The sequence below is a fragment of the Lytechinus variegatus genome, chromosome 1 (genome assembly GCF_018143015.1).
Source record: "Lytechinus variegatus isolate NC3 chromosome 1, Lvar_3.0, whole genome shotgun sequence".
Classification (NCBI taxonomy): Eukaryota; Metazoa; Echinodermata; class Echinoidea; order Temnopleuroida; family Toxopneustidae; genus Lytechinus; species Lytechinus variegatus.
Window position 1 is genome coordinate 71,304,402 of NC_054740.1, and position 27,656 is coordinate 71,332,057.

General features: G+C 34.0%; 1 long non-coding RNA gene across 1 annotated transcript; it reads right to left on the minus strand.

The window, feature by feature from the left end:
* Positions 1-27,246, minus strand: LOC121421838. The gene is made up of 2 exons (XR_005971050.1): positions 26,297-27,246; positions 1-3,413 (listed from the first exon to the last, which is right to left on the minus strand). It is a non-coding gene; the product is annotated as an uncharacterized LOC121421838 (long non-coding RNA).
* Between the last annotated feature and the right edge of the window lie 410 nt (positions 27,247-27,656).

Below are 27,656 nucleotides of genomic sequence, written 5' to 3' on the forward strand. Positions count from 1 at the left end.
TAATTTAATGCTATTTGGAGGATTAACGTTTGCAAAAATCACATTTTATTTACAAGGTCCTTGTTAGGCACGCATTTACTCTACAAACTCTTCCCCAAATGTCTTCAAACATGTTCTGTTTAAGTATATATATAAATCCAATATCTCCAGAACAAAATGAAATACAACACAAATGAATGAACATTTTCACTACATTTGAAATAGAAGAATTCCAAATAGTTCCAAACATACAATACTGCTAAGGTATTCTTCTTGTTCATGCAGATACTGATAGACGGAAAAAAACCCAAAGTATCTGCTATTCATTGAAGTGATGCACATGTAAATATACTTGCATTTGCTCACACTCACGCACCCACCCACACACGCTTGCACACCCAATCAAACACACGCCCAAATAAACGTATATCACAAAACCCACAACCGTGCAAATGCAAATTGAAGTTATGTCTAAAAATGATTAAGCAAACTTCTATTTCGTAGATCTAGAATAGGTGTTTTTAAATAAATTTCCATACGAAAACCACTGACCGCTGATAATGTATATTTATCTTTGTAATTCAGATTTACTCTATACCTGCACAATCCTCGTGACTATATTAAACTTTGGTGTCTAAGTATATCACACCTTCGGAGGATTTATGTGAAACATATTTCATGTTTTACTTATAGAAAAAAAATATGTCCTTCATGAATTCAACGGCATTTATTAAGCAGTTCTCACAAGTTATACATGTACATTGTATGATATATGTTTAATTTATAACACAATTGCCTTACTAGAAATCTTCTTAACACTATACTTCAAAATACCAATACTACATCCTGTTTTTTTTTTAATTGCATAAGTCCGCTAAACTGAATTCTTGAATTTTAAATTATACAGCTCTGAGACGATTTTAGATACAAATAGTCATCGAAAGTTTAAATTTCATTTCCTACTGACAAGCAATATGGCTATTTCTTGAAACGTAATAGTGTGAAAATAGAATAGTTCAAACACATTGTTGAATTTTATTGACACTGTACATTTTGTTACGAAAACAGAAACAGCCATTACAGCTCTTGAATGGATTAAGAACCTGCCTACGTCATTTTTTATCTTTTCAGTACAAGCCTCAAACTTTATGTGACTATAATTGATGTATATCGATTCTGTACTTTCACAAACGCGGTCACAATATCACGCAACACATATTTCGTGGGATTGTTACCCATCTAAATTGACCTATTCTTTGATTTTGTCACAAATACTTTTCGTCTCGTTGAAAGGAAGAGTGATTCCCCTTGGGGAGTTATCTTCTTCCTTAAATGGATGTTCAATCAGGTTTTTGCGTGTAAGAGATAACCCCGATAAAGACTACTGACAAACGTGCATCACCAACCAGTCACAAATGACCGCCTTAAGTGGCCAGTTTTGCTTTATAGATAGCATGTAGGATTTATTGGAATTGTGGGCAAGTTGCTTACTAACCTTGACCGTCGTAAAGAACCAAATTGAATTACCATTTGCATGCTGGCAATTAGACATTAATGCTAATCAGGTTTGACTATTTCATTCGTGCAGTGTAGCATAAGAGTACCTGAACGCCCAAATAAGTGCACAATCATGACAACAACCAAAAACATATTTACAAAGTATTTCTTTGCCGAATGTGACTACCAATTTAGTTTTTTTTTCAATTATGGTAAATTCTAGTAATCACAATACCGTCGTTTTAATAACAAAATCAATGAAAATTCTAATCAATAATGGTATTGTATCTCGAAAACAATATTTCTGTGATCTAGCACTATCCCTATACGACAATGTCGACGTATAAATCTTTCTGTATGTCTTGTCGACTGGCCTCTATAATCTGAAAAACACATTCTTATATGTATTCGTTCAATAAAAAGCATCCAAACCTTGTTAATAAACTCCAATATGGAAACAAAAAGGGAAACATTGGTGAATGATAGAATGACATCGACATAGTAACAAAAAAGTTAAAGCGACTTTTTGATAAGATGACGAATACTTTCTAAATCAGTGAATAAAACAACGACAATAATTTGTTAGGAAAATGTGAAAAGGGGGAAGAATAGCAGTTTATCGTGTAAAGACATTATCAGGATTTTTTCCAGGCATCTTTGATTGTAGGATACATCGACGCTTAAAACATATATTTCATTCATTTTAGGGATATCACAATTTTCGGTGTATTTAAAAAGAAACATTTGAAATATTCTTATTTAAAAATAGTTCATTGGAATTTGACTGTAAGTGTGGGAATTTATTTCTTGATAGTAACTGATTGACCATCAGTTTACTGACCCGATCTATAATCAAGCGAAATATCTATTTTTAAAACGTAACTAAATTCAACAACAATTGTAGATTATTATCGGTGTTAAGTGCCTTTAACCTTATTTATTTAACTCAAGTCGCTGGAATTGAAATGCTGCAATGATGATTTTCATTTAGAAACGGTGATACTTCAGGGAATTATATACATTGACAACACAATGTCCTAATGATCATAATAAGCATTAATGAATAGAAAGTTGATCAACGTATTTAAAGGACATTCTAATGCTACAGGATAAATGACAACATTTATATCTAAACTAATATTTGGATTTGTTGTTCATCTACGTGAATTACATTCACCAAGGCAGCTTCTATTCTAGAAAGAAATGAATTATTCAAGTTTAAAACAAGAAAAAAATCAAGCACACAAAAAATGCATTTACAGGATTCTATATCAGTACTTTTCAATATGGACAATAAGAACGTTGGATCTTCGATAAGATCTCTTATTACAATTCAACAGATCTTTCGAAGTACCAAAAGCAACTATCGGATCACTTCAATATTCGTAAGTAAATCACTAAGTCTGCTAGAATTTGGCGTTTCACAAAAGATAATAATTGACTAGTAAATATTCATTCAGAAAATAGTATCTCAATTGTAGTTTACATTTTGTTTTCTTATGTATAAAGCAACAATGAAAATAATTCAAAGAAAATGAAAGCATAGGCCTATACCAGTGTCAAAATGGCCTCAGGTCGTAATCATAAAAAGGGTACCGACTATTTGAAGAAGACCATCTTTTCCTTTTCCACCTTTCATCATCCTGTTGCAGTGATGCCAATTCTGCTATCCTCTGTAGAATGGGTGTAAATGAATCATGATATGACGATGCTGACCTGACTGGGGACCTTTTACCATAATATTGGATGCCAATGGTCGGGTCTCTGCACCTAATCTCGAGAATCTTACACGTACAATCGGTTCGGAGGTTGCAGCCTTCTGTCCGACGGCAACAAGCCCTATCTGCGAGGCTGATCCCGGGTAGGCACACGAGGAGCACCAATGAAATTACAAACAGCACCCGCGGAATCTGCGAGGGAACGCCCCGAGTCATCTCCTAATGACGGTAAAGAGTGGTACATCCAGTCAACGTAGAAGAGATATGTAAGACAAATCAGAGAGAGAGAGAGAGAGAGATAAAAAAAGATGTGTTAATTACCTTAAAATGCTATGATACGAAGATCATCTCAATACTTCAGTTCTGAAGAATATTGCATAAGTACATGGACCGACAGGTAGTCTGTTGTGCAAACCCTTTATTCGAGTTAATAGGTCTGAAAGTGCAGTCTATATTGCCTTGTTTACTGAAGGCCTTCGAAATGAAGCAGCAAGTTTTATATGCGCTAGTCTTTGCGTGGAGACCCACCTGTTGATTAGAGTTCAATCAGGGTCTGTGTCTGCACACTAACCGACAGATGGATGTACCAGGGGAGTGTTTCATAAAAGAACTTGTTGGATGTTTTGTCCAACGAGTCCCATTTTATCTGTCAGTTACTTTAGTAACAGCGCTTCACAGCCAATCAAAATAAGAAGCTGTCAGATCTGACAACCTGTCACATAAAAATGTTGATGACACTCTCCCCTCATAAACTCCCCTTTTCTTTTCCCAGAATGGCTCAAAGCGCGCTACAGCACATCACCCCGGTCATTGAAATCATTTTAACCCCGCACGAAAAGTGCACAATTTACATTCCCTGGGGAGCATTTCTTGCATTCATCGCAGCCTCATCAGGCGCTGGCAAATTCAAACATACAATCCATTAGTGTTTTTTCTGTTAATAGTGCTTCCAGCCTAACTGAAATACACATGCCAAAAATAATAACTCAACCATTTTAAAGGCAGAGGAATATATAAAGATTAAACAAACACACGTCCGAACTCTCTCTATTGATGGGAACATTTCATACCAATGTTACAGTCACATTAACGAAACCGACTCCAAAACCGACCGATGCATGCCATTGGAAATAACGTAATAGCTCTGATCGGTCTGGATTCTGTTTCGTGGTGTGACTATGGCATCATTAGCAAGAGGGAATGGATTAGATAGAACAGTGATTAAATCAATAGATATATATCAGTAAAACCATGATAATATGAGTGCATGTCCTAAATAACAATCACTGATCAAAGACGTATTGAATGGATTATAGGCAAATTCATACTGAAGAATTTGAAAAAAAAAATCAAATCGGATTCTCTATAAATTGATTCATATTCAAAAGACATACATGCATATCTACTGACAGAACATAAGTCAACTGCTAACATGGCCAAAAATTTTTTTGGCTAAGCAGATCTAATTTTTTCATACTTATATTAGCTGGATTTGTTTTTAGATCATAGATATCTCTTAAAGTCCTAAAGTTTCCCAACAAGTATTTTGTATGTTTTAGAAATACAATATATTGACATATTAATAATAATATAATCAAATAAAACTAGTAATATGTAAATACAGGACGAACCATAAAACATAATATGCATTGAATGACAAAAAGGGTAAACCCCCAACAACACAGAAAATCGATGGTTTGACATCACAAATTAAGTTTCATAGAAACTCCATGAACATTTGCTATGGCGGAAGAAGGGAAAAATTCGACACACTTTTAATCCGTGAACCGCTATCAATTCAACACGTCCAGAAATCGCATTATAACAAGAAAAAATGTATAAAGTGCAAATCCAATATGTAGGACTATAAAACAAATTTGGAAAATAATCTATGTATGTATTCCATTTGCATTGAGTTCAATACTAAAGAAAGGGAGAAAAGAAAATGAAACGAGAAAGACAAATCTTTAGGGAGATTCTCATAGATGCAATTTCCTTTGATTCTGTGAAGTTTTTCGTTCAAGAATACGAGATGGGTTTTTCTGCGAACTTGCGCATACAATGTGGTTATAAGAAAGCAGTATATTTATTCATTGGCTACAATGTGCGTTTTGACGGTATGAGCGGTGCGCAATTGCATTACTTTGAGCGATCGTTAGGATCCAGGTATCCTTTCAACCAAATTGCTTAGCGCAAGATATCCCGGGGCACATTCTATGCTGATGAAATAAAATCCTAACCCAATTTAATCTGACGTTTAATCCGAATTTACTAAAGTTCATTTATTCATGTACATGTTTGGCGGTAGGGATACCATTCATCTCATCCGGTGTCCGATCTCCAATTAGTCTACCGGAAGGAAAAAAAACCCTGTTCATTTAATTTTAACGGAAATTGTATTACGAGTGTGATTAATTCCCTGCTGGAAAGGACACAGTTGTGTTACATAGCGGACTGTGTGAAAAAAAAATATTTACACTTTTGAAATGCTCAAATACAACATTGTGGAGATATTTTCACACTTCAACAGTGTGACTGTTCACACAGCGTCTTCACATGGTCGACTGTGTGAATAGGTGAGTCACACTGTTGAAATGCTCAGATTTTAACAGTGCGAAGGTGAATTCGCATTGTGTTCCACACTGTGAACGCACTGTGGCACATACTGTGGGTCACTGTGTTATTTCCAATAGCGTTATTGATATACAAACAATAAAGATAAGGTGTACAAGGTTATCTGAATAGTACTTTCGTTTACGGTAAGTTGATGGATATTCAGAGTTCCTATGCAATGTGCTAAACATGTTTGAAACTGACAGATACTGGTTTCACATCTAAGCTAGATATCATCTCTGTCTCTTTTGTCAGGAAGAAAGTAAATTAGGTGGCTTGGGCTTACTAACTACTTCGATATGTGATTTGCTACTTATAAGTATATATTTCACGTTAATGACGCAGATATATATATTTTTTAATGAGAGCGCCGTAAATATAATCAACTAATAACAAAAACAATACCCGACGTCACGTGGGCGCTGAAAGACCTTGTTGCCTTATACGTTAAGCGTGGATATTTCTTTGGATATCAAAGCAATTTATAGAAATGGAATCAATAAGTATTGCTAATCATAAATCGGAAATACCAATCATCTTCTAATCTCTTTGTAATGAATTCTAAGTGCGCGAAAATAGAATATCGTTCATCCATATATTTCAACGTATATATGCCAATAGTTTACATTCTGCTAACCTGACTGGTGAATTAATAGGCGTCTGATGATGTGTCTAGCAAAGGTCATAATTAAAGCAAGACATTTAAAAAATAAGTTTACCAATGAAACAGCTATCATAGTGATTATTCTTCAACCCCATACACTACAATAGGTGTTTATTTTTTTTTATAAAGCGTTTTAAAGGCTTATTTTGATTATGATCTGACAATAACTGTACAGTTCCGCTGCGCATCTTAAACAATGCATTTATGATAACTTGTATTAAAGTTTTCCGACCTGTGAAATTAATAGTAATTAAAATCTCTTACTAATGTGAATCATTTAGCTCACATTCTGATCAGCAATGAAGCTTATCCGAACTACACATTATGACAGCGGTATATTGCCATTAAATAGTATTTCTGTCACAGCAGAACCGTACTGTGGACAAAGCTACGCGCAAAACCAATCAACACACAACTAACATACCTCTTAGTCTGTTACTATCATACCGCAATCGAATAGTGGTCAATCAAAAAAAATAATAAAGAGGGAATTAAAACCACTCACCACCAAACCAAACCCTCCAAATACACCCACCCTCCCTACGTAAACACTCAAACACACAAACTCCCCATCGAAGACCAAGTACCCGCCAACTTCCTTCCTGTTTTTGTGGGGTCAAGTAAAACGCGGTCTTAATTTCCTTATACCTTTGTCTCTCATACTGCCCGCTATCCATCTAGCATGTCTAGTACTCGTGCCTTACCCATACGAAGCGCATGGGGCTCTCCTCCGCTAATCCACATCACTGATTATCGTATTTCGTGGAGTGATGTAGAAAATAAGTAGATTAAGTGGTGTAGACTTCTTGTTTATCGTTCATCCTTTCCACACTGCAATCAAGGTATCACAACCCACACACTTAAATGGCGTAGGATTACCATGCCGCTATTTTTTGAACATATTGAGAACAAGAACGAAAGGGCCTGGTCGGGAGATAATGCAAGTGTTGATTCCAGGTAATTTTAACGCGCAAATTTTAAAGTTACTTTCTATCCATTGCTTTTCATTTTGTAATTTCATGTTATACATAAGCTGTAAAATTGTACTTGATTTGTATTACTTTGTATTATGTTTTGAATGAAAATGGAATGAAGAATTTAATTGAATTGAATATAAACTTTATAGTGTAATAAGTCATTAAATAAGATACAAATTTGTTTATTCTCTTCATTAATTCATTTCTTATTCATTACAAATCATAAGAAACGTGGAGGATGGGCTGGTTCAGTCATAAATCTGCTATTCTAATAATGATGTTCCTGTATGAAAGATCATGTCTAACCAGTGACGTACCGTGAGTCACGGCATTGGGGGGGACCAGCAAAAATTTGAGTCACTTACTGGGCGCGCGAAGCGCGCTCAGTTACCAGGTATACTGACCTAATAGAAGCATCTTAAGGACTGTGATATTAAACAGATATGTATTTCACTGATTAAATAATGCGAGCGCGAAGCGCGAGCTGAAATTTTTTTACATTCGATCAAACCTAAACAAGGGGAGATAAGCAATTTTTTGTCTCACTAATCTAACAATGCGAGCGCGAGCTGAAATTTTTGTTTATATTAACCCCAAACAGGGGCAAAAGGAGTATAGTTTTTAGGAATTAATGAAGAGCATACATATCTCACCAGTCATCTAATGCGCGCGTCAAGCGCTTGCTGATTTTGTAAGAATTACACCTAAACACAAGAAGCACTTTTTGTACTCAAATGTAATCATGAACATGATATGTATCTCACTAATCAAATACTGCGCGCGCGAAGCGCGAGCTGAATATTTAAAATAGGAGACCTGAAGAGGGGCATTCCCAGGCTTGTTTGTAAAAATTCACTAAGACCAAGCTTAGCTAGGACCATACGTATTTCACTTACTAGATGATGCGAGCGCGAAGCGCGAACTGAAAATTTCTGATAGAGTATTCAGACCAGTAAAGGGATTAATGAAGAGCAGACATATCTCACCAATCCACTTATGCGAACACAAGAACTGGGAATAAGTTTATTCAGACTTTAAAAGTGGGCGATCTCTTGAAAAAGAAGCAAGTCACTACATAAAACAATAACTCGAAGTGTGAAGAAATACATGTATCTGGTGTGTATTGACTTGAAAACGGGATGTTTCAGTACAACAGGATTATATATTTGCATTAAACAGAAATTGCGTGCACCAGAAATGATGAACACAATATGTTTCATAAAGTTATGACAAAATAAATATTTGTGTAATATGATATATGTATTATAAAATAATATATTATAAACCCCTCAAAAAAAGTTCCGCAACTCAAGTTTGAGTGCTAATAAATTTCTTAGTGTGCCATCATCATATGTAAAAGTGGTATCATTGGAAAGTATGATATTCCTCTTTACGATCATGTGTCATTTGTAATGCTAGTGTTATCATGAAATACACAGACATGATAAATATGCAGCAATATAAAAAATGAAATGTTGCAAAATTCGTTGCCATGTCATGTTTGAGTTCTGCAACTCAAACTGCAAGTTTGAGCGCTAATAAATTTCTTAATGTGCCATCATCATGTGTAAAAATGATATTTTTAGAAAGCATGATTATTCTTCTTTACAATCATGTGCCATTTGTAATGCTAGTGTTATCATGAAATACACAGACATGATAATACGCAGCAATGTTAGACATGAAATGTTGCAGAATGCGTCGTTTGCAATAGCGAATTTCCAATTGTTTCGAGGATGGACCGAGTGCATTCACTGTCACCTGCATGGTGGAAATTCTATAGAAATGGAGACTCATCAATGCATTTTGCACAACATTTCACTTCTGACTTTTCTCGATGTTCAGGGTGATTGCATATTCCATGATTACATAAACACAGCAAATGGCATGTCATTGTAAAGAAGAATAATTCAGCTTTCCAATGATACCAGTTTCTTCTTTTATACTTCATTAACCAAAAAGATATCATCCCCCAAAACTGAGTTGCAAAACTTTTTTGAGGGGTTTATATAACTTAATATAATAGAATATACACTAGTTTCTCCTTCCTCTTTTTTTCCTTTTCCCCCGTCTTTTTTTTGCCAGACGATGGGGGGGGGGCACGCGCCCCCCATGCCCCCCCGTAGTTACGCCACTGTGTCTAACGTTTACTGAACGTTCTGAAAAACAAACAGAAAACGGCTTTAAATTACCAGAAAAGAATGCACCTCACTTCACGCAGTTATAGACCCTTCTCAAACTGTATTCAGTGTTTTCTGAATACAGAAAACCCTGAATAAGAAACAATAGGAAATTACTTTACCAAAATTAAGATTACAAAACACCCCACTTATGTCTATACATAAAAACCAGAACCCCCTCCCCCATTTGCAAGCATGTTTAGTTAATTGGCCTTTTATGTGTATCCTTGATTCATTCGTAGGACAAACGATAGTTACAAGAAAGGCAGAGAGTAAGTTTTCCATCGCCTCACTATATTGTTTACCTAATGGGGAAAAAGGAAAACCGAGAAAATATTGTTGGCCAAGGAAAACATAAGTGAACATAATTTCCTAAATATCCTAAAAGAAAGAAAAAGAAGAAATGGGATTACAAGTTCAGAAAAAGTGAGCTGGGATTGTTTAAGAATCTGTTTATAACTTTAATAAGAAAGATGAAGATGAGCCAGGGTGTCCGGAGAAGATTTTGTAGATAACTCAATTTGTATCTTTTGAAAACTAACATTCGGTAAGGATCAAACTGTTCAGACCTGTATATATCTTAGGTTTGTACCAATAGTGATAGCTAAATGCAGTTTTAAAGTGTGTTCTGCTTTTCTTCTACGTTGGAGACCACACGTCTATTCGTGAAACTGAATTGGATGTTGATGAATCATTTTCTTTCACACAAATGAAGAGTAATTTATATATTTTGGAATATCTGTTGCTGCTCCAGTAATGACAACCATAGTTATGTTTTGACATCGGTGGGATCGGATCGACATTAAGGTGGAAGCCTTGATAAAGATTTGCATGCCGCCGGCAATCACGGTACTATATTGTAACAGTGAAAAAGTAAATATCATTCGAAATTTGAAGACCTTATTGGAAGCGAAATAATCAATTCAGGTATGATACTTCAACGGAGAGCTAATGGAGAACACAGCAAAACCAGTTTCGTTCACTTTTACAGCTTATCTGCCGAGTATTTCTTTTACAAGTGTTACAAATTGGAGACATAAAAAATGACTATCATTGGGCTATTCACCCGCAAGGATTGTATGACGTCATCTTTTGTAAATATTCACCAAAAACGAGTGCACGAGCTTGGGTTTCATCAAAATAAGCAGTAAATATTCAAAATGCAGCCCTTCTGTGCATATTGTTCTTAACATTTCCCATTCTTAATTTTGAAAGTACTTTTTTTTGTCTTCATATAAACGCATGTAATCTCAACTTTAAATGACGTCATGTAGGTTGTTGAAAAGCGCAATTAAGCCCATTATCGAAAATGAAGCAAAATACATAGCTGTTTGGCAGTGAAAATGTATGAAACTTGAACTGTTGTTTTCTGATTCGTCATAGCTTTCAATCTATAGGTGTTTTACCTTTTAATACGGTTTTTATTAAAGCCCCCCCCCCCCCCTCCGTATTTATTTTTTTTTTTTACATCTTCCCATCGGAAATTGTCTGCAAAAACAAACACAAATAATTACCAAATTTTGAGAGGAAATTCATAATCTTTTGGGCCCAATTTACTGTTAAAAGGCGTTTTATTTACAAAAGCCCCAAATTAAATGGTGAAAATAGCTTATAGGTCTCATAGGAATATGCTAAATTGTAAATTTCACGGATTGTATTTTTACTGTATTTTAACGGTAAATTTATTTCTAGGCATTGTTTTTCTCATAGTTATATACAACATAAAGATAAGTTTGACTCTGCAGAAGTGCATGAACTTTATTTTCTCGTTAGTAGGTATTAAAGATATACCACATTAAAAGACCGAACTTAACTTGAATTCCGTTTAAGTGGAATAGTACAAATCTTCACTTTACTTTATGTAAGGGTGTAAAACCTCATTGTGCTCTAAGAAGAGGGCGTAAGTCGTATATTTTATGAGAAGAGTATTCTCACAAGATACTTGATTTATTGAAATTGTTTCCTCTAGTCTTGACAATGGCAATTAGCGTCCAGTCATATGGATTGGGATTCTATTTATATATCAGATCACATCACAAGGCGGCTTATCCTCCACGTTTATTTTGAGTATGACTGAAATCTGATAAGCAACCAAATAGCTCAAGTAAATCCACGTGTACTGGCAGTGACGAGAGAATCAGTTTTTAACATCCAAATGACTAGCGATTCCAAATCTCTTTCTGAACATCGGAAATTTGTTTATGTAAACCACTGGGTCCGTGGATAAGATTCTTACCTGACAGTTGTCTAGTTAGTTAAGGATTTTATGTTTTCTTTGCTCAAAACTTTTTAAGTATAAGGTTTTGCTCTTTTTGTATTCAATGGAAACTTTTTTTTGTATTATGGTAAGGTTTTCCAGGCTCCGTAATGACGATTTAGTTGTCAGTTTCACTTGTCAATGTAAAGTATTAATTTTAATCATTCAAAACTAGCACATCCGCTTACACTGATTTCGAAAGAATGCAATATACATATACCATGTGAGGCCGGAAAGAGCATTTTCTCTCAAATAATTTGATAATATATTTATGTGGTACGTATTTACGCTTGGAAAATTAGTATAATTTTTTTACAGTGATGTAAATTTTGACTTCCTCCAAAGTAAGGAATGACTCTAATTAATGAATCCAGTTGCCAATGATATCATAATCCATGGTTAAAATCCATTGCAAAACACCTTTTAGAATTGTTTAAAATCACTTTTCATTATCAATTCTCAAGATAATTTCATTGAAAGGGTTTGCAAATATGTTTGCTTACTCATGGGGGATTATGACACCAATGGTATCTGGACTCATTTGTTGCAGCCATGCCTTGCTTTGGCGGAAGTCAAAACTTTACATCACAGTAAAAAAAAATGAATAAAAAAATATTTAAAAAACACCTGGGACCCGTCTTACAAAGAGTTACGATAGATCCAGTCAATCGTAACTCTTTGGAAAATCCATCAGTGTCATTTTTTTTCTACAGGAAATTTGCAAAAGATCACACCAAATTGTAAAGAAATCAATTAATTTATGGATATACATTCATATTTAGAACTTTCTGCGATTGATCGGGTTGATCGCAATTCTCTGATTATCCAAGCGTGAACACATACCACATGATTATGGCGTCAATTTATTTTGGAGACGATACTCTTTCTGGACATACATAATAATGATGTATTTATGAAACATTTTTCCCTTAAAGTGGGCATTAATTTTGTGAGGCGTCAATCTTTTTTTACTCACATGGTGTATATTGTTCGTGCATGCGTGTGTTTGTTTTGGAGTGATATCGAAGTCAATGACGTCTGTTTGTATAGATGAGGAACGTCCAGTCTTTGACCTCGAGGCTTATTTAATAAGTTCAGGTGCTCACATCCTCATCGAGTCGTATATAATTCATGCCATATGTACTGATTATCAGACCTTAACCTTAATTACTACCTCTGGCTTCATCTGAGAAATCCGCCTATCTCATGACATATGCCATGTATTTTTGTTAAATCTCAGGCAATATCCTGTATTAAGAAAAGGTTAAAAGCATCTTCTACCAAGGAATAACTTGCGGCATTAGGGTATTTCCTACTGAGATTCACGATCAGATTTATGTAACATCATGATTGCGCAAAGGTTATACATGTACCAAACGTTTTTTCGTTCGCTTCTCTCCTATTTCATTAATTCATTCATTTTATTAAAGTAATATGTAATGCACGTTCATAAACAACCCAAGTCCCGAAGCCAGTTCTATATACTTCTGTCTCAACTCCAGATTTTTTTATCCACGCTTGAATGAATATTTTGTTGGCATTAGAATGGATAAGCGATTATTTTAATTTACAAGAACGTATCTTCAATGAAATATTCAGTTAATCCATTTCCATTTCAGTTTATTGATATTTTCATTAAAATACGCTACAGACAACTTTGAGAAGCTATCAGAATGTAATCATTTTGTGTTTGTCAGTATAGTTCGTCAAGCAAGTTTAGTGGTATTTTTATTTTTTTCATTAAGGGGTTTAATTATCCGAGAGAGAAAGACTGAAAATTTTGAATATAAATCTGAAACCATCGTCATTTGACAGAGTAAAAGGATGAATTTTGATGAATGTATTCATTGCAATTCATATTATATCCTGTTCCAGAAAACAAGATGTTATAAAAGCGGAAAATGGGGAATAGCTTTCGGAAAGAAAATAAAATACAAAAAGAAAAACACATAATCAGCAACGGAAATCTAGATCAAGGCACCATGTTTTTAAATCACATTAAATTATGTCACTTGTTTTCTTTTATTTCTCAAATGTAAATACTTGGAATATATATGTGACTTAATAATAGTATATTTTTTTTCCAATGCATAAATAATCCAGTATAAACGCAGTTGTAATATCAGCTTGTGATCTCTCAAATCATCTACACCCAAGCTGAATTCAGCATTTCAATGCGGATCGTTCTACCAACACTGTTAAAAATATTTTAAACAACGCTGTGTACTATGTGAATCGCACAGTAGTTGTTTAAACATTTCAAACAAGTGTTTAAAATCGTAAACAACAAAGTTTAAATTTAGACATTTAATCAATAATTTAAGCATGGTTGTTTAAGATTTTAAACAATTGTTTAAACAATTTTTTGCGATTCACATAGTAAACAGAGTTGTTTGAATTATTTTGAACAGACCACATCCCTTTATACAACTTATGATTATAAGTGACATTGCTATCATCAATGACTTCATTAATGAATGTAAGAGAAAACAAAGAATATCCCTTGAAAAAATACTAAATTAATCTTGTTAAAAAAATATATATCCGGTAGTTTGAGAACATCCAGTATATGACTTCAAATTAATTCATGGCCTTTTGGGGGAAATTATCAACTTATTTTCATGTGTGGATGTGTATTTACGATCACTGTACAGTTAAAACCAAGTTTTGTAATGACGGTGTAATTTGATACATTTTGAATTCATGATGATGAAATTAATGTTTTACTATATTCAGATTTGTTTCGTGGGAGAAGAGAATACAAAAGATCATTAAAAATAAGGAGGGAAAAAAAGTTTCAAAATCGTATAAGCCAACTGTACTATCAAAACGCCCAGGATTGGATTTCGATTGAATGGCTTGCAGATTGAAGCAGCCAACTGCACTAGTTCTCAGATTACGTTTATTGCACGTGGACCTACTAAATCAAAGTTTAAACAATAACCGCCTACTCAACCGTAGAGAGTTTTTTATCTTAAAATTCAACATCTAGCTTAGTTGATTGGGGCGTCGAAATCTCAATTCATGCATACATGCAGGATGAAATATTTTTCATCGTTAAAGTAAGTTGAAATATCATTATGCTTATATTTAACTATGTCAATACAAGCACTTTCACTGAATAAGTTAAATTGTATATGAGTAAGTTGTCACCACAATACCAGCACTCGGGATGATTGTAGGGTTAAGAAACACGTATTATGCTTAAAGGAATGAAAATATACTCCAACACAAATTTTATTTGACTAAAAGGAGAAAATCAAACAAGCATGATACTTAAATCGCCTGAAAATAAGAAAGTTATGACATTTCAAAGTTTCACTTAAGTTTTAACGAAACATCTTGGTCGGTATGCAAGTGAGGGGACTGGTGACATCAACCACTCACTATTTCTTTTGTATTTTTATTATATTAAATATCTGATATTTGAATTTTTCTCGTTATTGTCATGTAAAACAAAGTTTTATTCATACCTTTACACGTTGAATTACCATTGTTTTAACATTGGTAATTTTATATGTTCAAGATTCTATCGAATTTTCCTTATTGGCACATCTGTAAAAATTTATATATAGTATATTTCAGACCCCCCAATACACAAAAAATATTGTGTGAAGAAATCATCAACTCTCTCATTTAAATATCAATGATTTATGAATATAACAATTCTGTCATAACTTTTTTGTTTATTTCACATCCGATTTGATAAAATTTTTAGCGCATTGCTTGTTTGATTTTTCTCTATTGATTCAAAGCAAATTTTGCCTTGGGTGGACCTGACCTTTAACAATTGCAGTTCCATTTTTTTTAAGATGGAGGCGAGTCAATTATTTTTCGTAAAAAACATGCTAAGTGTAGAGGGATATAATCCTTTTATAACGCGAATTAGTATGGGCAGAAACTTATTTTCTCAATTATAATTATTCCTCATTTTTTGTCAGTTGAAACAGCAAAGTGTGGCACCATTCGTGATGCCCTTTGAATATTTGCTCTATATAAAGAGCTTAATATTCAGGGTCCGTGGAACGGTTTTGAAAGCGCGGGGAGTGGGTGGGGACTGAGCCGAAAGTGGGGGTGGGGGCTGACCATGAAAAAAAATCACACTCAGATTTTTATGTTTTTTGTATAAGGTTTTGGAAAATAAAGTGTGTGTGTGGGGGGGGGGCTACCCCCTCCCAGCCCCCGGTTCCGCGGCCCATGATATTGATGCCATTATTCTCAAGAAGTTAAGCATACCTACATTATCCTGATCAATTAAAATCAGAACAATATATATATATACCAGAAATACTCTGTTTGAAAGCGATATTCAACCTAATCAAATTAAATCTGCCGGTATCATCACTGGCCTTCCACTTTGGATTAGTGCCGACCATACTTATAACAATCCTTAATTAGTGATTACAATCTGAGCTCATAATTATTTTGCTAAAAAAGGACAGGAAAAAACACTGGCGGTGCATTTGTTGTCGATTCACGATTAATTCAGTCATGCTCATAGAAACCTATATGTGATTTCCGTTGTAGCGAAAAATAGCGTTTTATAATTCTCTTTTTAATTGGGGGTGCCATACCATGATGTTTTATATATACAATGTGATAACACCATACTGGGCATATCGAGTAATCATCGAGATAAACTGACCGAACTAATTTCTTTTCATATAATTGATCATAATCAATATCGATATATAATTGTTAGGAACAAAGTGTGAATGAAAATGAATGAAAAAAACGTAGGGAATGCAAAGCGATGGAATATGTATATATGACTTTAGTATGCATGTAAATAAAAAAAGAATACATGCATCTAGGTATTGTCATAGACAAGTATTTCAATTTGATATTTTGCTATGAATAAAATGACATTCCTTTTAAGTTATAATACTTTTTAATACACATTCATCCCTTGAAGATTTCAATTGATTTGTTCGATTTTGTTTACAGCCCATGCACCCTTTAAATGTCCGGGACAATGTTATTCACTGTATTCCTTCGAAAAAAAAACATTTGGGGACGTGCTATATGAGTTATTACCAATTGCCCATACACTTTGTATATCATAGGAAACACCAATAATATGAGTGTAACTGTTTGACTAAAATAATAATTTTCAAAACAACCGTCATTTTGAAAGGCTTGCAGTTTGGGAATTTTCTTTTCAAGATGATCTCAAAGAAAGCCTTACGTTTTATTCACTCAGGAAGACACATAAATCATTTTTAGTACACAATTTTAATCCAATTTCCTTTTATTGAAATTAATGTATTTTGTTGTGTCTTGTGCCATCATGGACATGATGGTGGCTCAGTAGTAGAGAACCCGCCCGCCACGTGAACGGGAGGTCGTGGGTTCGATCCCAATCCAAGTCATACCAAAACTTGCAAAATGGGTCCTTCTGTCTTCTTGTCAGGCGTTCGACTTTAAAAAAAGTAATAATAACATATTATGTTAAACGGGGACCGTTTAAAAATCACCAAATAGTTTGGCTACTTTGGGTAAATAAGGGTTATTAGTATAATCATTATAGATGTTGGTATTATTATGGTAATTGTACCATGCTAGTTTTATGTTTTATTAAAATGTTATTATGCATTTATTTCATAATGTGCTAAATCTTTGGAATAATTTTTATGTCATTTATCCTTATCCTTCTCACTCCCTTTTTTCAATACTTTCACCAATAACATTAAAAACGTACATCAGTTGATATATGTATTTAATACTTATTGATATGATATGCTATGTTGTTTACATTGATTCGTCGGATATGATATACAGATATTTATATTTAAAGAGATGTGAAAATATTGAATGGCAAGTGATTTACAAAGAGAAAAGAGGCATTGTATCGTACATTTTATTTGTTTTGAACCTGATATATATATATTTATATGATGCTTGTACGCCACAGATCAAAGACCTAATTGGGTCACTCACTTATCTCTGTAATCGTAACATAAGATGATTAACATTGGACGTAATGAGCAATAATTAGATTGTACATTTTGGCCGTGAGAGTAATCTAATAAGCAGAGTATATATTGATCTCAGAAAGTCGTCTCAAACACGCAGGGAAAAACATACATCCTGTTCTATTTGAAGATCGATATCTGATGTCCTCATCGATTAATTGATAATTTTCTAAATTTAATTATTCTTTTGCACTCTGTAGGAAGCATAAAAGAGGAAGACACGGTGTAAACATAGCATTAACTCAGGTTGACAGTTACAGACGATTCCACGAAATACGTAGCAACCTTGATAACTCAAATTGGTCGTAGACCGATGCTACTAGAAATCTGATGATTCGTAATCATGAGAGTGTTTTAATCATTAATATTCCCATCAAAGGACCGAAGCCACGGACGAAGGAAAAACAAAATCAACTGTATTTAAAATATACATGCATTTTGAACTAACATTCATTAGATTGTAGATGTGGCGAGAATTCAGTATAAGGAAGATTGTGACTAGTCATTCCGATGTAGTTCTGATTGGGAACTTGTCGAAAGGGAAAGAAGGGTCTATTTTTTCAGTAAGGTTGGTTTGGCTGCGTACAGCTAGTAGTTCAAACGACTGTGCTGTGACTGTTTTGTATTATTAATGTTTCGCCAACTTTTGTCTCTTCCATTGATGATCAGACTGATAATGCTATCACGTTTTTTGAAGCATTGTGGTGATGAAATCTGACATTGAAATCTAGCTCTTCAGCATTTATATGGTATCTGTAAGGTAATAAGATTCCATATGATTCTTGAAGCTTATCTTCAGGTTACGTAACACTTTACAAAACAATGAAACGTAATGATTCTTTTGCGATATGAGGTACCCCATATTTCCCCCGTGGTTTAATAGTGAAATGAACAGATGACCTTAATCAAATTTTGACAAATCATCCCAATTTGCTTTAAAATGCTTGTTTCAAAAGTGATTTAGATACACGAGGTCATCTTTATTTTTTAATTGATGGGGATAAAAACAATTGAGATTCTGATTAAACAGCTAAGTATTTACTAATTGTTATTAATGCCCAAATAAAGGCTTTGTCATTGTACACTTAAGATCAACTCGAATTGATATAGAGGATGAGTTTTCAAACCACTACATAAACTCCAAATTCGAGTTGTAGTTCGAATGTTTTCTTGATCTTAATTTACAAAACTTATTCGGATCTTTGAATTCTACTTGAGGATTATGTAGCTAATGTGCATTTGCATTGTACTTAGCAAAATGGTTAAAAACCGACAATCTCATTAACCTGTATTCCATTAATATAGCATTATGTGCTTCTTCTATTGTATTTGCATTCAATTTTGTTTCTTACCACAGAAAACCTCTTTTATTAACATATTACAGCTAAATGCAATGACAATATTGACGAAAAGGAAAGGAAAGTAAGGGAACGTGGGGGGGGGGGGGGTGGAGAGAATAGGCATTGATTAATTTTACTTAATTCCCATACCTTGCAACCTATTGTCTTAAGCATATATATTTACATATTTTTGGCATTTATCATCAGTTGTTTGATTATGCTTTTCATAACTACACTTATCCTACGAATAAAAAATGCGAAGAGCCAAAATCGGATGCGTATTTCTCATGCTGGCTGGTGTCTAATCAACACGATTATTTCACCCGGGGGTTTTGCACTGCCTAATAAGCACATTGCAATTTGTCCCACTCTAGTTCATCCCAACCAATTTCGCTCCGGTCTCCAGCGCCTTCTCACCACGTACCTCATAAGTCATATTGAAATAGGATGTTCCTTAATCGCTCAACCATCAACGAAACGCATCATTCCGTAGGGCATTGTAGTCCCACCCATATCATGTTCATGAATGTACGTGCAAATCCAATTCAATTAAGCGACATAAAATAGTCTATTGTCCATGAAGAATATCCGATTTCGTACCATTTTATCGAACTACACCAATTCATTGACCCACAATTCTTTTCACACTTTTACATTAATACGAATGACACAACTACACTAGATGATTTCTGTATTCCGTTGTACAGAGCGCCCCCCCCCCTCCTTAATATCAAGATAGGACCGAAACCGAATCCCTAATTTTACATGTCTAGTGCGTCTTATATTTAGAATAATCTGGTTTGTTATCTCTCTTGGAAATGTGTAAGGCCTTTCTTAAATAAAGGTGAATGAAATAATTTTCAAAATATGAAAATGAGAGCTATGAGAGCTTGAATGTCCCATTAAAAGTATCTTGGCTTAACTTAACTCAGGTGTACCACTCTCGCCGTTGTGGCGTTCCCTAAACATTTTATACAGTGCTTCCCACATAAAGTAAACCGGACTTCCAGTTAATTATTTAACACACCCAAACGGTTTGTGATCTTTAATTAACATCGTCATACATTTCCCTCTTGATTTGATACAAAATAATTATGATAAAAAAGTTAATGCATAGATGAAAATTCAAAGTCAAACTCAAGTTGCGCAGAAAAAAATGGTCAAGATCTGTTCAGGGTGCTGCGACCTTGCGCAAAAGCATTGTCTTGTGTTCTTTGTTAAGTTTCTCTTACCAGTTCTATGGGTAGCTAATTCACGTGTGAGTTTCTGCACAATTCGATCCTGAAATGCCTCATACTTTATTGGTTTTTACTCTATACTTTGTGAACTATATTTGTAATCATTTTTTTCCCCTAGAATCAAGGAAGGGATTCCATGCTTACGATTGATGTTAATTTCATGATTAAACCACATCAAATTGTTAAGATACCGTGCTCTAAAGACATTTTTTTTTTTGTGAGGCACACTCTGTATAGTTGAAAGTTGATCCTGGAAAAATATAATCGACACATTAAAGCAATAACTCATTCTGAAAGTAGTAAAAGAAAATAGATTTCTTGGGGGGGGGTTCAACAGAAAAATAATAAACCCTTTCCCGAGTGTTCATACTGATGCCACATTTGTCATGATGGAGACAGACGATTGAAAGTATTTTATTCTATTCACTTTCAGCAATTACAATGGTATCATCATTGTACAGACTTGTAAGTAGGTTATTTCAATATAATTCATCTAAAAAGCATTATTGAATTTGTAATAAAAGCAAATTGTTTCATTTATATATCTCTTAAAAAAGTATGAGTTTTATATAATGCAATAAGATACATGTAGGAGATACGCCTAAGCTAATTCTTGCTGATTCCTACATTACTGTGAAAGAAATGGCGTTCTCATGAATATAATAATTACATGGATTAGTTTGCCATTAAAATCACTATTAGATTATAGAGATGCAAGTCATCAAGGCGAATCATAATCTCAACGCAATGACAATTAAAGACCATTCCCCTGTCACCCATAGGGTGGATATTGGAGAAAACATTCATACAAATGTACAAAATTATCAAGTGTTTCATCAAGTAATTTACAAATCATTTAGAGTATATTTTACAAAAAAAAAATTGAAAAATAGCATTAAAAAAATTTGATAATTACGGTTGAAATAGTATATCCTGAAGATTTAAAAATGTAATCAAAATTTACTTATAATTTTTTAAAAGAGAAAATGAAAGTAATGGCATCAACTTATCGTTAGCTATCATTCCACAATGATAGCTAAAAATACTATATTTCGAGCGCAGCAAAGTTTAAAAAGTTTGAAAATTAGGCCTACCGTTGAAATAATGGATTAATGCCCTGAAGCTCTAAAATAACAAGCTTCTAGAATCATAATTAGCATGCAAATATAATGTCTAACAGAAGGCAAGTAATGGCATCAGCATGTCATTGGCTGCTATACCACTAATCAATAATAGCTCAAAATATTGAATTTCGAGATTTATTCTTAAAAAACGAAGCATAGATTTCTTGCAAGATTTTACAAAGTTAGAACGGATTTCTGTTTTTTCACAATTGAATAGCTCATTGATTTTTAGTGTATTCGTTTTTCATTGTGATATTTTTTAAGGTATTAAGGTACCTTTTCATTGTAATATTTTCAAGGTGAATCTTTCTTTAGCAGGAGAATGACAAAATGAATAGATAGTAGAATCCATCACCCATTGCTTGAAGGTTGCATAATGAACAATGCTTCATGTTTCTTTGACGGTTTTTATATCTTCCTGAGACATTAGAAAGTCGATGACTACCACAACGGAATCTACAAAATAATGATCCTTTTTTTATTCATATTGATGAGGTAACTTTCTGGATGAATAATTTTATTTGAATATTTAGCGTATTTTCAATTTGCGCTTGTCGATGGTCTTATAAAACATTGTGACGCAGGAATACTCGGGAAATTACTTCATTACGTCACAATGAACCATTTTGATTATAATTATTTTTTTTCGAATTTCATAGTGTTAAGAAATGAGATTCGTCATTCGCCTTACCTTAAACTTTATATTTGCGTCTTGGTCCATTTGATAAGAGAGAAGATAATGATAAAAAGAATACGGGTACTTCCTTGCAAATAATTGGAATTATGTACTGGGCATTCCGATGAGAAATATCAATTATCCCGTTGCAGAATGGAGCTGTAAGACCTTTCAAAATCAATTTACTTGTGGAGTATGTTATTAATTGGCCATTCTCGTGGAAATCCTTGCATGTTTAAAAAAAAAATATTTTGGAATCGTCTGGCGGCTCGTCATTTGTCCCCCCCCCCCCCAACAGTTCCATGTTCCCTACGCATTTCAATCAAGGTCATTCATTACCACACGAATAATTAATTCATTTATACCATTACTTTCCATTTCTCATTTTCCATACGCTAGTTATTTTTGTTAAAAAATCAGTTTTAATGCTTGTTGCACAATGCAGGAAAGTGTATGTCCCTTGACTACTCCAAACATTTCTTATTTAGACTGAGCTCTTCTTAGCGTCCTTATGAAAAAGGTTCTCTCGTCGAATGGAGAAAAATTGTGGTTACGCTCTCCAGATCACAGAGTGGAACCTACTCCAGTCAGGAGTACCCTCTCCTTCGTTCTTGGTATGTAATAGTAAGGAAAATCTGCGAGGCAAAGGGTCATATCCCCCATGCATAATGATGATGACAATTACAATGAACTTGCAGACGCCAAATTCTTGGCTTTTAATCAGCTTTCCATGGTTTTACCAGCGGTTTTGCTTTTGCTGAAGACGAATTCAATAATGTCATGAAGTATTTTGTTTGTCGCATCATTATTATCTTCTTTCGTTTGGAAATATAAAACCATTGCCGTCGGTTTAGAGTTATGATTGTGATGTTCAAACACTTCACAGTTATGGGACAAATTGGAGTTTGCAGATGAAGTCATCGTATGTACATTTCTGCACGCCCATGAAATATACACACATGTCGTACAATGTAGGGGTTGTTTTATGTAACATATCTATGCAAATCAATATAATGATAAAAACGATAATGAACATGATAATAATAAAAAAACATAGAAGTAGATATATAAATTATTGCAGTGTAAGTAATAGTACTTGCTGTTGTTGCAGCAGCAGGAGGATTAGTCTTAATAATTATAATCACACTGATAATGGTAATGATGGTGATTATAATATAATAATGATACTATTAATAATAATGGTGATAGTAATAATAATGAAAAAAAATAATAACGATGATAATGAAGATATTAAAAAATAGTATTGGTAGCTATTTGGTCAATGATAATTATGGGAAAAAAAATTAGTGTAGAGTAACTCACTTTTTCAATAAAAAATTTAAAGTAAATACCTGCAACGATTAAAAAAAATCCATGTCTGTCCATTTCCAAGCCCATGCGAATGTTTCATGCACGGAATATTATCATAATGAGAATCTAATCGGTATGATAATATTTCTTATTTATCTAGCGACCTGCTGATTTTCATCGTACGTCACTTCAACTTAATAATGGCAACTGCCCGCAGGGAAACTAATATACTGAGGCTTACGCAACCTTTGGGAGAAGTAGAATCATGTCAAGATAACCAAGGTCAAACTATAGGATTGCGACAACACCCATTATATTATGTACCGATGTACATCAAGCTGCCTATAACTCATTCTGATTTTTTTTCTTTGTCCTGTGGGATTTATCTAAATCTTTTCTGACTTTGGTTGTCTGCGAATTACCAGGAAGATGGATTTAACACCTAAGAGTTAATGTATTCGCGCTTCATCTTCCATCATGAGTAAGGGTCTTAATTAAAAAAATGTTAGTATATGTCACCTTTTTTAAATTGTAGATCTCACTTAGATAGTTAACACCAGCTTTTTTTATTAATCATAAATTGGTAAAAAAATCACCTCAAATTTCTTCATTGAGAAAAAAAGAACGATTTCTAACAAGATGTATGAAATACCACTTGGATAAATACAAAAACCAAAAAAAGGAAATTATCGAACTAAATAGTCAGATAAACTAGGATTAATTTTTACTTTAAAATGTGGATTTTAGGACTTTACCTATACTTTCTTCAACACAAACCACAGTAAAAGCAGTATTTTTTTACTCTCTTTTTATGGGGGAAGGGGGGGGGGGAAAGTCATGCGATGTCACCCAGCTACACAAATCCCCCCTAAAAAAAAAATTTCCCTCACATGTCTGAGTAAATATATTTCACTATGACAGACGTTGATATTTACAGGATTAAGAATTATGTATGTTTCAGCATTATTAAGATATCGAGATTTGTTTCAGGCTTTTCTACCGTAGGTGGAATAAAGCAATAATCCCAAATACATTATGATGTTCGATTTCCTTAGGATGTATGGATTAATGTGTATTATCATGATTACATGGAGTGAGGAGTATAAAAAAGGGAAAAGGTCAGACAGAAGAGAGAAAGAACATAGTAATTATTATAACAATGATAACAATGATGATAATATTAATAACAATAATAATATCAAGTAGCAGTAGTAGTGTAGTAATATTTTTATTATATTATAGTAGTAGTAGAAGAATAAGTAGTAGTTAGTCTAGTAGTAGTAGTAGTAGTAGTAGTAGTAATAGTAGCAGCAGATCAGTAGAAGTAGTAGTAGCAGTAATGAGTATAGTAGTAGTAGTAGTAGTAGTATTAATAGTATTGGTAAACATGATATCGGTCTAAATGATTTTAATATTACACATGTCTTTCTTGTGACAAAACGTTTTCCCCATTTTTGTCGATATGTGTAAGACATATGTACAGTCCCGTGGAAACTAGCTTAGGCATATAGTATTTGTTCAACAGTACTTTGGACGATGATTGAAGTGTTAAGACAGCCTCGAACATTTACCAAGTTCACTGGAAAATCCAAAGATTTATTAAACAGCACGTCTTTTGCAAGAACCTCGTGTCGAAATTTATTCCCAGGAATGTCCTTTGGATATACTGAGTATTATATTGATTCATCAGGAGTCTTGAAATAATCATTTAGCCATTTCCCATTGAAAAAAAAACGATTACTGGGAACGAGATTTATTACAATGATAGCTGAACAATAAACGTTAATTGTTTTGAACAGAAAGCGGTGACAAAATCTTGATAACACTGATGGAATGAAATGTTGACATGATACGTCACCAGTTGATGAAATGACATTATCATTGTTGTAATAGAATTTCATCCTTTAAAAACAATCAATGATATGATTGTCTATGGTGTTAATTAAAGCAGATGATATTATTTAATTTGAAGCTTTGATTATGTACAAGATGGTCCAAAGTTAATACACTGGCCAAGGCTCTTTTATCCATGAGCAAGGCATTTGTCGAAATACGACTCCGTAACCCCATACAACAAGAGGAAAAAGTTTAAAAGAAAAAAGTATGGATTTTTGCATACCGAATCTTTCTTCATGGGACAGAATACATGTTTCAAGATTTGTCGGTCCATCACTGCGATATTGTTCTGCTATGTTAATGCTTATGATGTTATCAGCACATCAAATTGGATACCTTCAACTCACTGCATATACCTTCGGGTAAGTGCCTCAGAAATAGATCTATCATCCTTAAGTTACAAGTCTTAAAGTGTGCTACCTTAAGGCTGATCTAGTGTGTAACAACGGAAGCCCCCAAGTAGATTGTTTCCCCCATAATGACAATAGCAAGATAAAAATCGACATTTTGGGAGAAGAAAAAATGGCAAGGTGTTCTAAATTGGGTTCTACTTTTAAAATTGATGGAAACAAATCGCAATTACTTAAGCAAAGTACCTAAAATCTGGGCAAAGAGAATCATAAAAGGCAGTATTGTGTTCCATGAATATCAGTTTTAAAAGTTTTTCTCGAAGGTAGAAATAAAAAAAAATTAGTACAATACATACAGAAAGGCAAGATTGCAATTGTGACTTTAAAATTTCCCCGAATATACCTATTGGAGAAATTCCTCTTTTTATATCAAAGATATTTACACTGAATAGTCACGTCAGCATATACAAGTAGAAAGAATGAGAGGGATTGAGATCTTACCGTTAAAACTTTCATCCAGTGTGCAAGAGAATTCTTAGTTCAAAATCTGAACAAAAGATTATATAAATTAGTACTTAAATGATTGTCTCCACTCGATGAAATGTCGGCGAAATCAAATGAAGTGATCCTTTTCCAATTAGCATTCACCCATAAACTTTCTGTAGAAAAGTGTTATACCAGTGTACCAGTGGTAGAAATATGTCCGAACGACAGAAGTCTGCTGTTAACACAACTTCCAACTCATAATAATGTACTGCCCATGTATTTTCCAATCGATATTTTACCTCGGTAATACTTGTCCATTCAAGATCTGAAGAAATCTGAATATCAAGAAAACGCGAAACTCGAAGTCGTATGAAGAATAAAAGTTGACTGATCCGTCCTATCACATTTCCCCGTATATATTTCACCAATAGCAATTTGGTCGACTGATTCAGCAATTCAGCATCTTATTTATCTTTTTTTTTGCAATAGAGACGTGGGTGAATAACGGCGCTTATACATCAAAATTGGTTTGCTAGTTATCTCTCGCCCAAATGAATACAACCCACACGATCTCCTTTCTTCCAACCACCTTACTTTCTGTCAGTAACGCCACGTGTATGTGGGATCGTGTGTACCACAAAGTACACACATTTGCGCGCGCTTTCTTCCTGTGGACGCCAGAGAAATAAAATGAGCAGGGTAGAAGCAAACCAACATACGTGCTACATCAAGGAATCAACCAGACCCTCTTTTGTTATCGTTCCGAGGCAAACCTTTTCTGGACTTGTTTCCACCTTTCATACAACTGCTTGCAGCTCAAACCAAACGACCCTTTTCACTCCCTAAATGATATTTGTTCAGCCAAAAGAGGTTACCAGATAACCTCAACCGATTTATCGCTAATTTTACAGCATCTTTTTTTCCTAGTAAAGTCAAGCGGAGTAAAAAAAAAAAAGAAACACCCATGGTACGGCGAAAATGGTTTGGAAGTCATACAACGGAACTAGGGTCGTGGATGAACAGTGATTACGGTCGCCTATTGGTTGCTGCTGAAATGTAAATTACATGACGTCGACAGTGACTGGATATTCTGATTATTTTGTGTTCACAAGAACTGCTTGACAAAGAACTGCAAATTTTACACTACCATTACAGGATGCAGTATGGGAAAAAAAATTACCTAACAATACCAATATTTTCAATAAAGCTGTTCAATTCACAAAGTACTGATAGCATTTAATTATGTTTCATCAAGATACTTTTTAAGTAATTCATTTCTAGAAGAAACATGGTTGGAACAATTATGAAAACTTTGGTATTAAGTAACACATTGATTCTTTAAACCTGGCTAAATTCTATTTTCACCGTTCATTTA